Raw genomic sequence first — 14,028 nt, forward strand, 5'->3', positions numbered from 1 at the left:
GAGTAGCCCTACGTGTTTCTGTACTAGGTTGAACAAAGGAGAGCAAAATATATGGCAAGATTAAAGGGAGACACGAGTTATTTTAACAAGGTCTTTCCATGTTTCTCTGGGTCCTGACTTCCTGTTTCAGATGACAAGAATGTTTCTTTCCTTCTGGTCTGGGGAGGGCACCTTTCACATGAGTTTTCTCTCCTGCTTTCAGGAAGGAATGGGGAGGTCAGAGTGCTTATCTTGCACCTGCTGTTTCCCAAGTGCCTTTGGCTCAAAATAATCCTTATGTTGAAGTGGCAGATTTGGGAATGGCATATCCTGCCACTCTTCAAGTTAAAGCATGGGAATATGCTCAGAGAACAGGATACTTAGCCCAGATCTCCTTCCGGTGCTGTGGGGTCACCATGCTGACAGTGAGTCCAGCAGTCTCAGATCATTCTTATTATTTGTTAACAAAGTAAAAAGAAAACCCTTGGGCTAGGTCATTTGTAAACATGGAAAATAGTATTAAAATTATTTAGAAATCAGTAATCTATGTAAAATCCTTCATTCTATCTTTTGTAATTTTTTTTTTATTTAAAAATTTTTTTTTAACCTTTATTTATTTTTGAGACAGAGAGAGACAGAGCATGAACAGGGGAGGGTCAGAGAGAGAGGGAGACACAGAATCTGAAACAGGCTCCAGGCTCTGAGCCACCAGCACAGAGCCCGACGCGGGGCTTGAACTCACGAACCGCAAGATCATGACCTGAGCCGAAGTCGGACGCTTAACCGACTGAGCCACCCAGGCGCTCCTCTTTTGTAATTTTTTAAAGCACTTTTTTTAATTTTTTTTTTTTTTTAAGTAATCTCTACAACCAACATGGGGCTCAAACTGATGACCTCAAGATCAAGAGTCACATGCTCTACTGACTGAGCCCGCCAGGCACCCCTAAAATCCTTCATTTTATTTTTAAGATTTTATTTTTAAGTAATTTCTACATCCAACATGGGGCTTGAACTTACCACCTGGAGATCAATAGTCTCCTACTCCACCAACTGAGCCAGCCAGGCGCCGCTAAAATCCTTCATTTTACAGTCACTGGCAAGAATTCAGTACTTGCACCTACAACTATAACACAGTAATATCACCAGATTAGTCTTCTTGCTTTAAACAACCATAATAATGGACAAAATATGTGAAACACCTGTTTATAGACACTGGACAGAAGTAGGGCAAGACTATGATTCCCTGAGAAAGGGTTCGGGAAATGATCTGATTCCAGCAAGGTGGAATCTCAGCAGAACACAGTCTTCACACTGAGCTGAGAAGGTAGAGATCAAAATTAGGGCAGCTGAATCATCAGAGCAGAGCACCAGAAGATGCCAGTTTTTAGAAGTCCATGTTGGGTCCCCAGTGGGTCATTTGGTGAGTGTAGGGCAGTTCAAGTACAGAGAGCTATTATCCAAGGCTTACCAGATTACAGATGCTACAAGATGGAAAACAGAATAGATCCTAGAGATCAGTGCTGTCAACACTGGAATTCAGGCCTTGTTAACAACTTAACAACTCTACCACTTTGAGCATTCAGCTGATACTCCAGAAATGCTCTGTTTTAGGTGTGAAAACCACACCCTAGTGTAAGGCTTACTCTTGACTCTCCCTAGCAAATATTAAAGCCAAGCCCTGATAAGATTAACAGAGGAGACAGGGTTTCGAGGTTGAGTCATATCAAGTTAGAGAACTTTGGAAACACCCTGGACTCTCCAAAGATCCACCTAAATAAAACATAAAGCCAGTCCTACACAAGTTCAATGTCATAGGCTAGTAATCAAATTGCTTGGTAGAACAAATTGATACTCTCTGGAAGAAGATACCAGAATCTGGAGTCTCTAAAATGTATCTTTCAAAGTGTGCTGAAGCAATAAAAAAAATACTAGACATACAAAGAAACAAAGGCATTTAACTCATACTTTAAAAAAATAGCAGTCAAGAGAAACCAACTCGAAGATGTCCCAATAGTAGATTTAGCAGACTTGAAAATACATACACAATGTATACATTATAATTTTACATATATTTTTATATATAAATAATATATATGAAAAGCAAAAGGAATATACAATGTCAATGAGTGCTCTGTGTTCTAACAGAGAATCTCACGAAAAGTGAAAATCATAAAAAAGAATCAAATAGAAGTTCTAGGATTGCCCAATGGACCCACAAACAAGGAAAGATACAGATTATGCATGGTTTCAGCGACATGGGTTCCACTCACCATGGCTAATGGTAACCAGCACTACCGAGGGCCCAACAGCCAATACCAAAGAACAACTCAGCTCCTGATATAATACCAGTCCCCAGTAGGAAAGAAGGGAAGGTATCAGCCAGGCTGGTGGGTCACAGGTTGATCACACATCATGGGAGAGGCACTGGAATAGATACATTTATTATGGTTTTGCCTTCTCTGCCTGCAGTGGTTCTGCTTAAAACAATCATCTGTGTGTACTTTCAATGCCTCTTCCATATCCTGGAATTCCACACAGCATTGCTTCTGACCAAGAACTCATGTGACAGTTGCTGCCCCTGCCTCCCCACCCCCGCCTCCCTCCCCCCCTCCCCCCCCCCCGCCCCCTCCCCTTCCCTCCCCCCCCGCCCCCTCCCCTTCCCTCCCCCCCGCCCCCCCCGCCCCCTCCCCCTCCCTCCCCCCCGCCCCCCTCCCTCCCCCCTCCCTCCCCCCGCCCCTCCCCCCCACCCCCCGCCCCTCCCCCCGCCCCCGCCCCGCCCCCGCCCCTCCCCCCACCCCCCGCCCCTCCCCCCGCCCCCGCCCCTCCCCCCTCCCCCCCTCCCTCCCCCCCCTCCCCCCCGCCCACTCGCCAAATTTGCTCTGAAGTAAGTAGCCTGATGGAACGGAATGTGCTTTTGAAGATTGTTTCACTGCCACCTGGATGACAAGACAATGCCTTGAGAATCTGGATATTTCACACATATACACTATATCAGCAACCAGTATATGGTGCTGTTTCTCCCAGGTCTGGGAATCAAGTGGTCAAAATGGGAGTGGCAGATACACTAGTGAACGTTTTGCTTCCCTCTCACCTCTGTAATTATGGGCCCTGGAAGTCTCAGCTCCGGAGAGAAATGCTCTCAGCAACAAATGCCATAATGGCTGTGTTAAAGTGTACGTTGAGACTGCTCCCGGGCCATTTGGGGCTCCTCACGACAAAGAAGGAACAAACAGAAAGTTCCTGAGTGGGATGACTGATCCTGACCACAAGAGAAAACTGGAGTGCCACTACACAAAGAAGCAAGTAGAGTACTAGAGAATGAGGAAAGCCCTCGGAAAACCGAAAGCCTTTAGAAGACCTCTTGGAACTCAGTACACTCTGATTAAAAGTCAAGGATGGAGAGTATTATGCTAAGTGAAATAAGTCATACAGACCTGAGAAATTTAGAAGACCATGGGGGAGGGGAAGAAAAAAAAAAAAAAAGAGGTTACAGAGGGAGGGAACCAAAACATAAAAGCCTCTTAAAAACTGAGAACAAACTGAGAGTTGATGGGGGGTGGGTGGGAGGAAAGGGTGGGTGATGATGGTATGGAGCAGGGGACCTGTTGGGATGAGCACTGGGTGTTGTATGGAAATCAATTTGACAACAAATCTCATACTTTAAAAAATAATAAAAATAAAAACTCCAGATTAAAAAAAAAAAAAAATCAGTTAAAACTACAACAAACCAGTACATATAAATCAAAGCAAGTGACCTAAGCATATTCCCAAGAAAACTGTGATAAAGTAAAACCGGCGTGAACATTCACACCAACGGTACACCCACCACCCAAACCACTGAGCACTACAAGAATCTGAAAGCAAGTCAGCAAGCTGAAACACCACCCACCACGTGTCTAGAAAACAGTGTACTTTGCGTAACCTTGTGCAACTTAACCCAAAAGCAAAAACCCGCAAATACACGATAAGCCTGCTTTTCACACTACACAAATCAGGGGAGAGCGCGAACGCAGTCCCCCACTACCACAAATTATGCAGTCGAGTTTCCCACATTTGGGGAAATCGCAGGGGTCAGCACATCCCGAGTGCAATGGATAAGCCTCGCCCTGGGAAAACCACCTGCTTGATCATGGTATCTCCCCTGCCAGGTAAGTATGACTTTCTACTTCTCCGCCCCAATACAGCCTCTCACGCCTGACACTCTCTACACACGGTCACTTCCGTCCACACACCTCTGAGCCTCCCTAAGACTTTGCCACACGCAGCACACGCACTTGCAACCAACAGTCCTGGAATAGCTCCCACAGCACGCGAGATCATACGCTATTTAAACGGCAGTTGCCGAAACATCAGCCCCTGCGCTCCTCTATTTACATAGCACACGCCCTATCCGTGACGTCACGGGAACGCTCCTTTCCCTCCCGCCCACGTCCCGCCCCTGCCCTCTCCTCCTTTCTCCCCTGACACACAGCCCGTCCATGGGGGCGGGGGCGCGATCAGAGACAAGGGCCTGTCCCTCTTTTCCCGCAGGGGCAGAGGTCGTGGGTTTTGAAACCTTGGGCTTGTGGGAAATCTGTCTGGCAGGCTGCTGAAGCCAGTAGACCTTTCTTCAAACAATACCTTTCTGGGTGGAGAGTGCAACGGTTAGGATTACAAAAGAGCTGTGTATATACACTGAGTATATCTACTAAAACTCATTACGCTTCACAACGGGTGGCGAAATCTATTCCATTCTTGAAGGTTCAGTTTCATTCATGGAACATTTCTTTCCTTTCACTGTCAACCTTTAGGTGTGGGAGAGTGTTTTGAATTTTCTTTTTCTAGTCTTTTTCTGGAACACATGCTATTCTGTAAGCAGAAAGGGCTAAGGGTCCCCAGAAGAAGAAAGCCTAGACGTAGCTTTCGTGACACAAGAGAAGTCATTTTAGGCCCTCGGTTGTTTTCCGTGATCTATGATGCCCTACAGGCTCTAGTTGCGTAAGCACACTTCTTAAAAACCTTCCTAGAAGGCGTCAGAATTAAAAAGAAATGCCAGATTCTCAGTAGTTAAGGATTTTAAAGGAATGAATAAAAAAGAGTGCAAAAACTAACCGTCTCTACCAGGCTACGAAGTAGCCTAACCATATCAGAGACAATAAAACTCCCACTACTATTTCAAAAGTAAGACCCTGCATCCCCCCCCCTTTTTTTTTTGAAGGGTGGGTGCGCATGAGCAGGGGAGGAGCAAAAAGAGAGGTTGAGAGAATCTGAAGCAGGCTCAGCGCTGTCAGCACAGAGCCGGATTCAGAGCTTGATCCCACAAACTGTGAGATCATGACCTGAGCTGAAATCAAGATGCTTAACTGACTGAGTCACCCAGGTGTCCCAAGACACTGCATTCCTTACCAGAGATAGGGAACCCAAGGCCCCATCCAGCATGCCCATAACCCCCTTGCCCTTGCCAGACAATTACATCTCCTTCATTAAAATGTTAAAGTCTTCACTAATGTAACATTAGATGCACTTAGGAGGCTTGGTTTTTAAGTACACCTGCATAACCTTATGTCAGCCTTTACAGGCAATGACAAAACTCTGAATATTCATCCTAACCCTAAATAAAAAGAACCTGCTTACCCCTGCTCAGGTAGTCAAGGCTTTGGAAGTTCTCTCCGGTGATCTCCTTATTGGCTGTAAATAAAGTTTGGGTGACAATTCCACCGGGTGTAGTCTCTACCTGGAACTCACCAAGGAGGGAAGTTACACTACGGTTCATGTTTGGACCTCCTGAACTCATCCACTTTCCTGAACTAAATGTCTGTTTTTACTTCCTTGTTCTTAACTTTGGTTTCTGGGAAATGTTCTTGACATCATCCTCCAACTCTAATGGAAGTAATCTGTGGTATCAAAGATGTTAAACAAAAACATCATGACCTGTAAGTGCCAAAGAAAGGATCAACAGAAGCTACAGAGAACCACGAAGAGGTAACTGAGGGTGGCACCAATGCCTTAAATTTTTATCACATCTCTCAGTGTAATTGAGTTTGATCAAAAGAACAGGAATTTGACGTGGCACCTTGACTGACTCTTGATTTCTGTTCAGGTCATGATCTCATGGTTCACGAGTTCGAGCCCTCATTGGGCCCTCTGCTGACAACACAGAGCCTGCTTGGGATTTTCGCTCTCTCCTTCTTTCTGCCCCTCCCCCAACTCATGTTCTCTGTTTCTGTCTTCTCTCTCTCTCAAAATAAAAAACTTTAAAAAATACTTAAAAAAAAAAAAAAAAAAAAGATGGTAATTGTTAAAAAGAAAACCACAGGCCCAGAATGGCATCACTTAAGGTAAGGCCCCCAGGTCAGTAAATGAGGTCTTAATACCTAACCTAGCTGCACTTTCTTTTTTTTTTTTTAATTTTTTTTTAACGTTTATTTATTTTTGGGACAGAGAGAGACAGAGCATGAACGGGGGAGGGGCAGAGAGAGAGGGAGACACAGAATCGGAAACAGGCTCCAGGCTCTGAGCCATCAGCCCAGAGCCCGACGCGGGGCTCGAACTCACGGACCGCGAGATCGTGACCTGGCTGAAGTCGGACGCTTAACCGACTGCGCCACCCAGGCGCCCCAACCTAGCTGCACTTTCACCCCACCCCAGAATGTAATCTTTAACCAGTCAACTCAGAGTTTCCTGGTCAATACCAGGAAATTTACTGATAGACCCCTTCTCCCTGTAGGAGGGCAACCTTGCCTAAACAATACATTCTTTGGGGCGCCTGGGTGGCTCAGTCCGACTTCAGCTCAGGTCATGATCTCACAGTTCCTCGTGAGTTCCTCTGTGCTCACAGCTCAGAGCCTGGGGCCTGCTTCAGATTCTGTGTCTCCCTCTCTCTCTGCCCCTCCCCTGCACATGCTCTGTCCCTCTCTCTGTCTTAAAAGTACATAACACATTAAAAAAAATTTGAAGAAAAAAAACCCAGCACATTCCTTGTTCACCAATTCCCTCCTCCTCCTCTCCTCTTCCCAATTTCTTCTATAATGCCCTCTCTCCCCCTTTAAAAACTTTTGTTTAAACTCAATGGAGCTCCCCTTGACTTGCGAGATGGAAAGCCGCCCCTATTCGTGAATTGTTTAATAATAAAGTTAATTGGATCTTCAAATGTACTTGATTGAATTTAGTTTTTAAACAGGTATTAAAGTTTGCCTTATAAAATGAGTCAGCAAATGTTTCTTTGTCTATTTTCTGAAAGATACTGTAGAGAATTGGTATCATTTCCTTAAATGTTTGGTACAATTCACCAGTGAAACTATTGAAGTCTGGTTTTGTTTTCAGAAGCTTATTAATTATGGATTCAATTTAGGCCTATTTGGATGGCCAATTTCTCCTTGTGTGAGTTTTGATAAATTGTGTCTTTCAACGATTTGGTTCATTTCATCTAAGTTATCAGATTTGTGAGCAGTTGTTCGTTATAGTCCTTTATTATAAAATTTTTAAAATTTTTTAATGTTTATTTGTGAGAGAGAGAGAGAGACAGAGACAGAGTGTGAGTGGGGGAGGGGCAGAGAGAGAGGGAGACACAGAATCTGAAGCAGGCTTAGGCTTGAGCTGTCAGCACAGAGCCCGATGTGGGGCTCAAACCGCATCTGTTATAAGGACCTGCACTAGCTGTGGAGCATTTTAGTGTTATTTGCAAGTTGACTTAGATTAGTTGTAAATGTATATTGCAAACTAGAGAGCAGTCACCAAAAATTTTAAAAAAGAAACAACGGAAACATCGTCCATGGCATGATGTGGCAATAGAGATAGGCAAACTATCATTGGAAACTCCTAGTCAAGCACTTACAAAAGGCAGGGACTTGGGGCATCATGTATACTATACCTTTGAACATTTTTGTCACATTAACGAGTGTAATGAGCGGCTCACTCCGTCATCGAACTGAAGTGGTATATAAGAAATAGGGTCTAAGTAGGCCCTGAATGTGCAAGGAAGCCACATGAAGAAGTGTCACACACGCCTGCAGTCCCCATTCCTGCTACACTCCCTTCTCTCTCACAGCCTGCGCCTAGGGTGTCATGGGGACTTCCCTACAGTTACCATAGAAAGGGAAACCTGGGGCCTGGTTCACAGATGGTTCTGCATGATATACAGGCTCCACCTAAAAGTGGACAGCTGGAGCCCTGCACCTGCTTTCCAGGACAGCCCTGAAGGACAGCAGTGAAGGGCAACCGCTCCGGTGTGCAGAGCTTTGAGTAGTATACGTGGCTGTTCATTTTACTAGACATGTTTGGAAAGTTGGTGACAAGGAAGCCTTGGAAAGAAGTATGTGGACAGACCTCTCAGATGGAGTGAAAACACTCCATCTTTGGGTAAATTATGCTTACCCAAAGGTGACCTCCGCAGAGGATGATTTTAATAACCATGTGGATAAGGTGACCTGTTTTGCAGATACCAGTCGGCCTCTCCCCAGCCAGCCTGTCATCACCCAATGGGCGCATGAACGAAGTGGCCATGCTGACCCGGATGGAGTTTATGCACAGGTTCAGCAACATGGACCTCTACTCACCAAGGCTGACCTTGACAGTTGCTGCTGAGCGTCCCAATCTGCCAGGAGCACAGACCAACACTGAGTCACCAGTACAGCACCATCGCCCAGGGTGATCAGCCAATTACCAAAAGGCAGATTGATTACATTGGGCCACTTCCATCATGGATGGCACACTCCTTTGTTCTCACTGGAATAGACACTTACTCTGAACACAGATTTGCCTTCCCTGCACACAATGTTGGCCAAACCCACCATCCAAGCACTTATAGAATGCCTTACCCAGCCTTGTATGATTCCACACAGCACTGTTTCTGGTTATGACCTGAACTGTGCCCCCTGCCCCCTGCCCCCAACCACCAAATTCATATGTTGACTCCTGACTCCCAACATGACTGGAGATAGGGTCTTTAAGGAGGTAACTAAGGTTATATGAAGTCGGGTGGGGTCCTAACCCAATAGGACTGGTGTCCTTATAAGAAGAGGAAGAGACAGAACTGGCTTTGTGTGAGTTGTGTGTGTGTCTGTGTACACGCGCACGCACACACACACACACACACACACACACACACACACACACACACATACACAGGTGCAGCTCAGGAAGAGTCTTCACCAAAAACCAGCCCTGCTTGCACCATGATCTTGGACTTCTAGCTTCCAGAACTGTACTAAAATAAATGTTTGTTTATTTATACCATCTGTCTATGGTATTTTGTTATGGCAACCCAACAAAACTAATACACTTTTTTTTTAATTGTTTATTTATTTTTGAGAGAGAGAGAGAGAGAGAGAGAGAGTGCTGTCAGCACAAAGCCCAGCACAGGGCTTGAACCCACAAACCGTGAGATCATGATCTGAGCCAAAGTCAGATGCTTAACTGACTGAGCCACTCAGGTGCCCGAAACTAATGCACTTTTCATCACGGAACTCACTTCACAGAATTTATAGAGTGCGGCACTGGCTGTGGGATTCACTAGTCTTACCATGATCCCCACCATTCTGAAGCAGCCGGCTTGAGACACCAGTGGAACGGCCTTCTGAAGACTCAGTTATAGTGCCAACTGGGTTGCAAAACCTTGAAGGGCTGAGCAAGATTCTCCAGGAAGCTGTACACGTTCTGAATTGGCATCCAGTATGCGGTGCTGTTTCTCCCATAGCCAGGATCCATGGGTCCAGCATCAAAGGGTAGAAATAGGAGTGTTACCACTATTGCCCTTCATCACCCCAGCAAAACTGCTTCTTGTCCCCGCAACCGTGTGCTCTATTGTTTGACCTACAGTCTTTTCTGTGTGGCCATGCTTTCCAGCTCAGGTCTGCTTTTCTAATAGCACAAGCGATATCAGCAGCCTTGCTAACACTTAGCCCCATCACCAGGCAAGCATCACGGGATTTGACAGATAAAGAATCATAGGACTGTCCCTGTTTGGTGTTACGGACTGAAATGTGCTCCCTACTCTCACCCTGAATCCTTATGTTGAAGCCCTACCCCTCAAAGTGACTGTATTTGGGGGTAAGGCCTTTGAGGGGGTAATCATGGTTAAATGAGGCAATACGAACTGGGCTCTAATCCAATAGGACTGGTGTCTATTTAAGAAGAGGAAAAGATACCAGAGATCTCTCAATGCACAAAGAAAAGGCCATTGGAGGACACGGCGAAAATGCAGCCTTCTCCAAATGCCAGAAAGAGGTCTCATTACAAGCCAATTCAGGGGCACCTGGGTGGCTCAGTTGGTTGAGCGTCTGACTCTTGATATCAGCTCAGGTCATGATCTCAGGGTCGTGGGATTCAGCCCTGCCTTGGGCTCTGCACTGAGTGTGGAGCCTGCTTGACGCCTACTTGGGATTCTCTTTCTGCCCTTCCCCCATTCACACTGTCTCAAAATAAATAAACACTAAAAAATAAATAAATAAAAGAAGCCACCTGGGTACCTGGGTGGCTCAGTTGGTTAAGCGTCTGGTTTCAGCTCAGGTCATGATCGCATGGTTCATGAGATGGAGCCGTGCATTGGGCTCTGTGCGGACAGTGCACACAGCCTGCTTGGGATTCTCTCTCTCTTTTTCTCCCTCTCCCTCTCCCTCTCGGCCCCTCCCCCATTCACTCGCTCTCTCAGAATAAATCAATAAACTTTTTAAAAAAGAAGCCAACTCTGGTCTTCTGGCTTCCAAAACTGTGAGGAAAATAAATGCCTGTTGTTTAAGCCCCCCAACCTGTGGTATTTTGTTACTGCAGCCTGAACTGACTAATGCACCTAGGAATCAGGTTGCGTTCACTAATCTGACTAGATAATGGCAAGTGAAAGTATGTCTAGGAACAGGCACTATCAAATTTAATGGAATGAGTATCATGTCTTTTACGTTGACATTGCCTCCCTTAGTGACGTGGGCCTGGGCCCACAAAACCAGGCAAAATGAAAAATAATTGGAAAGTAGAACATACCAAGCTTCAGTATTGCTTCCTCTCGTCACCTTCAGATCCTAGAACTGTTTCAGTGAAGTCTGCACTTCACGCACCCTCAGATTCCGTCTGAGTACACAGTCATTTAAACAACTAAGCCAGTTTTTCCAACTTTCACCTCACTCGCTTAGAAAAACAAGGATTTCAATTCCCTATTCCCATTTTCATTGAGACCACCGTTCTGAGGGTGATAAAGATGTGGTGTGTCCATGTAACGTTATGTCTCTTTGTCTTTTTCCCATGCCCAGAGTGTCATTTTCATTCTGCTAGTCCTGATGTGGACCATAAACTTGGAATCCCAGCAACGCTTAACTGCCTCTGGAAAATCTGACCTAATATCACCCCAATCTCCAACTTGTACGAAGGCAAGTATGGTAATTAAGGAGAAAGAGCCCCATTACAAAAACTCAACTATGGCTGTGGATGATAATTATAAGTTTCAACTGGCCTATAGGAAGGTTTCTGTTCAGCACTAAATATACAGGCCTATGTTATACAGGGATCTCCAAGGTGCTCATTATCCCCACCTAATGAGCCTCATTAGAAGCTCATGAGGCCTCATGAGAAGCTGTCATCAGTTAAAGAAATTTATGTGGTTGTACTGAGGGCAAATTAGTCCAGATGCAGATGAAAAGGTAAAGGTTTCACAAAACAAGTGTAATCCACATGGGCTTAAGATATAGAGAGTTGTAAGAGAAAGTTGTTGCCACTCAGACAAGAAGATAAAGCTGGATGATCTACAAAATCATGCCTGTTTTGAGCCTGCCAGAGACCTAAGTTGCAAGATCACCGGGTAAACTGAAGTCCAAAGCGTGGTAACCTCTCAGAGGAGGGACATACACACGGACCCTGTCATCTCTGGCAGATACTGAAAAGGAAAGATGGCAGCCATAAAAGTTGTGAAGGGGAAAGTCACTGAAATTTTAACCACGTCTTAAAGGCCAAGTGTGGGCTATCGTGACGTTTTACAATCTCAGAGGCTCCTATGTTAAGCAGGTTTTTGCTACTTTTCAGGTGTTTTCCTCAGGCCTCCACCAAGGGTTCATCCCTCCCCCCCTCCAAAAAAAAAGTGGGGCAGAGCAAGAGACTCTAGGCTGCCTCGGTGGCACAGGCATGCAGATCATGATCAGCTACTATTGGCACAAAACCTGATCACTTCGTCATTTGAAACAAAAGTCACTTACCATTGATGCTGGAGCAAGAAACCCCACCAACCCTTGGTTCCAGGTATAGACCAGCTCCAATAAAGAGGCGGCAGGGGCTGGGGCAAGGGGATAAGGAGAAAGAGAGGAAGAGGGGAGAGAGGTGAGGTGCAGTAGTAGAATGGGACGAGGATAGAAGAGGCCGAAGGAGCTGGTGGAGGAGGAGGAGGGGGACTTCCATTCTCCAGCAGTTCTGATCACTGGCCCCCAACATGACAGCCTCCTCCCAACCTTGCCACACATCCTGCCTCTGACCTTGGGCTCTCACACCCCACAAAGGACAGTCTCTCTGCCCTCTCAATTTCCAACCTCATTTGTTTCTCTCCTTGCTCCTAGTCAGAGCCTGGGGCTCCAGGTTTCCTGGACCTTCTGTGATCTCCCAACATCCTTTCAACCAATTTCTTTCCTTTTGAAATCAGCCAGAGTATATTTCTGCTTCTTGCAGTCATAAACCTTGACTCCTTTTAAAGTTCTCCTGGAGGAATGCTTTGTGCTGTTACTGCTCAACCTTTTCGTTTTCCAGAAGGAAGTTCCGTCTTCTCAGACTTTGAGGGGAAAATCTTCCTCTTCATAACAAGAGTAGCCCCCTTTGCCTCCTTCCTCAATTCAACCCTCATCCAGTCTCTAGGAACAAAATACATCTTCCAGAGCACTGGGCATCTTTCTGACTCTGTGGTTTAGCCAGCCACTTTTTCCTTTCGATGTCAATTTTTTTCTGTTCTGTGTTTTGGGGTGAGGGAAGAAATGGCTTCGGGATAAAATAAAAGAGGTAAAGGGGAAATGAAATACACAGATTGTTATTTTGAGATGTAATGTGGATTTATATCCATTACACATGTAAATATTTAGTGTGGTGGTATTTTGTGTACATAAGTACTGTGCGTAAGTACTGTGGGTACACATTTCCTGTGGCCCAGTCAGGAGTGCTCTTTGGGCACCTTGATACATCTTCGATTTTTTTAAAAAGCGTGCAGTTTCCAGGTCATGATATACTGAAAAATTGGAATGGAACGGACTTGGTCAAACTCTCCAAGAACCATCTGTGACTGTATAGGAGTCAGAGCCCTGCCTCGTGGCCTCGATGGTATGTGGTCGATTTTGAGTCACGGCAGATGAGTTTGGTTTGATGTGCCTGAGTGTTTTAGGTCAATGTTAAAGCATGGTTGATTACTTCACGTTGTAGCTCTAACAGGTATAGAAACAGAAGAAAAACTTACAACAACAAAACCCAGAAGTGTATGAAAAATTAAAGGAAAATTCCCCTGCTTCCCAATACCACTCCACTGTTGACACATCTTTATAGATTACATGTAGGAGTCAGCGGTGGCTTTGGTGCGTGATGGATGCTATGTGGTCAAGGACCCAGGAAGACCCAAGTCTTGCTCTGACAATCCCTTGCCCTCTCTGGGCAATGGGAAAAGGGTGGAGGCAAGGAAAATGAAAATCACTGTACTATATGCAAAACTTTCACCTCTGGACAGGAAACTCTGGGTAAATGGTGGCAGAATATGTGGTTTATGAGCTCTTCCCTCACCCAAGGCCCAGGGCACATTTACCTTATTTTCTGAGGTGCAAGTGACAGGACAGAAATCAGTCAAAGGCCGGGGGTGGGGGTGTGGGGTGGGAGGGGTTGCAGAGAGACAGCAAGAGAGCTGACCACCCTCGAAGGTCAACTATACTCTAGTCTTGGGTCAGTAGAAGAAATACCTTGGGATTATCGGTGGGAATATGGACGCTAAACCATAATTTACACACCTCTAGCGAGGGATAGCACTTTACTCCCTGTAGTGGTTCCATGGTGTAATGGTGAGCACTCTGGACTCTGAATCCAGCGATCCGAGTTCAAATCTCGGTGGGACCTTTCCCTTTAACTGGG

General features: G+C 45.5%; 2 non-coding genes across 2 annotated transcripts; one reads left to right on the top strand and one right to left on the bottom strand.

The window, feature by feature from the left end:
* Positions 1-3,971: 3,971 nt before the first annotated feature.
* On the bottom strand, positions 3,972-4,135 carry LOC123600277. The gene has a single exon (XR_006713634.1). It is a non-coding gene; the product is annotated as a U1 spliceosomal RNA (small nuclear RNA).
* Positions 4,136-13,941: 9,806 nt separating this feature from the next.
* On the top strand, positions 13,942-14,013 carry TRNAQ-CUG. The gene has a single exon. It is a non-coding gene; the product is annotated as a tRNA-Gln (tRNA).
* Positions 14,014-14,028: the final 15 nt, after the last annotated feature.

The sequence above is a fragment of the Leopardus geoffroyi genome, chromosome C1 (assembly GCF_018350155.1).
Source record: "Leopardus geoffroyi isolate Oge1 chromosome C1, O.geoffroyi_Oge1_pat1.0, whole genome shotgun sequence".
Taxonomy (NCBI): domain Eukaryota; kingdom Metazoa; phylum Chordata; class Mammalia; order Carnivora; family Felidae; genus Leopardus; species Leopardus geoffroyi.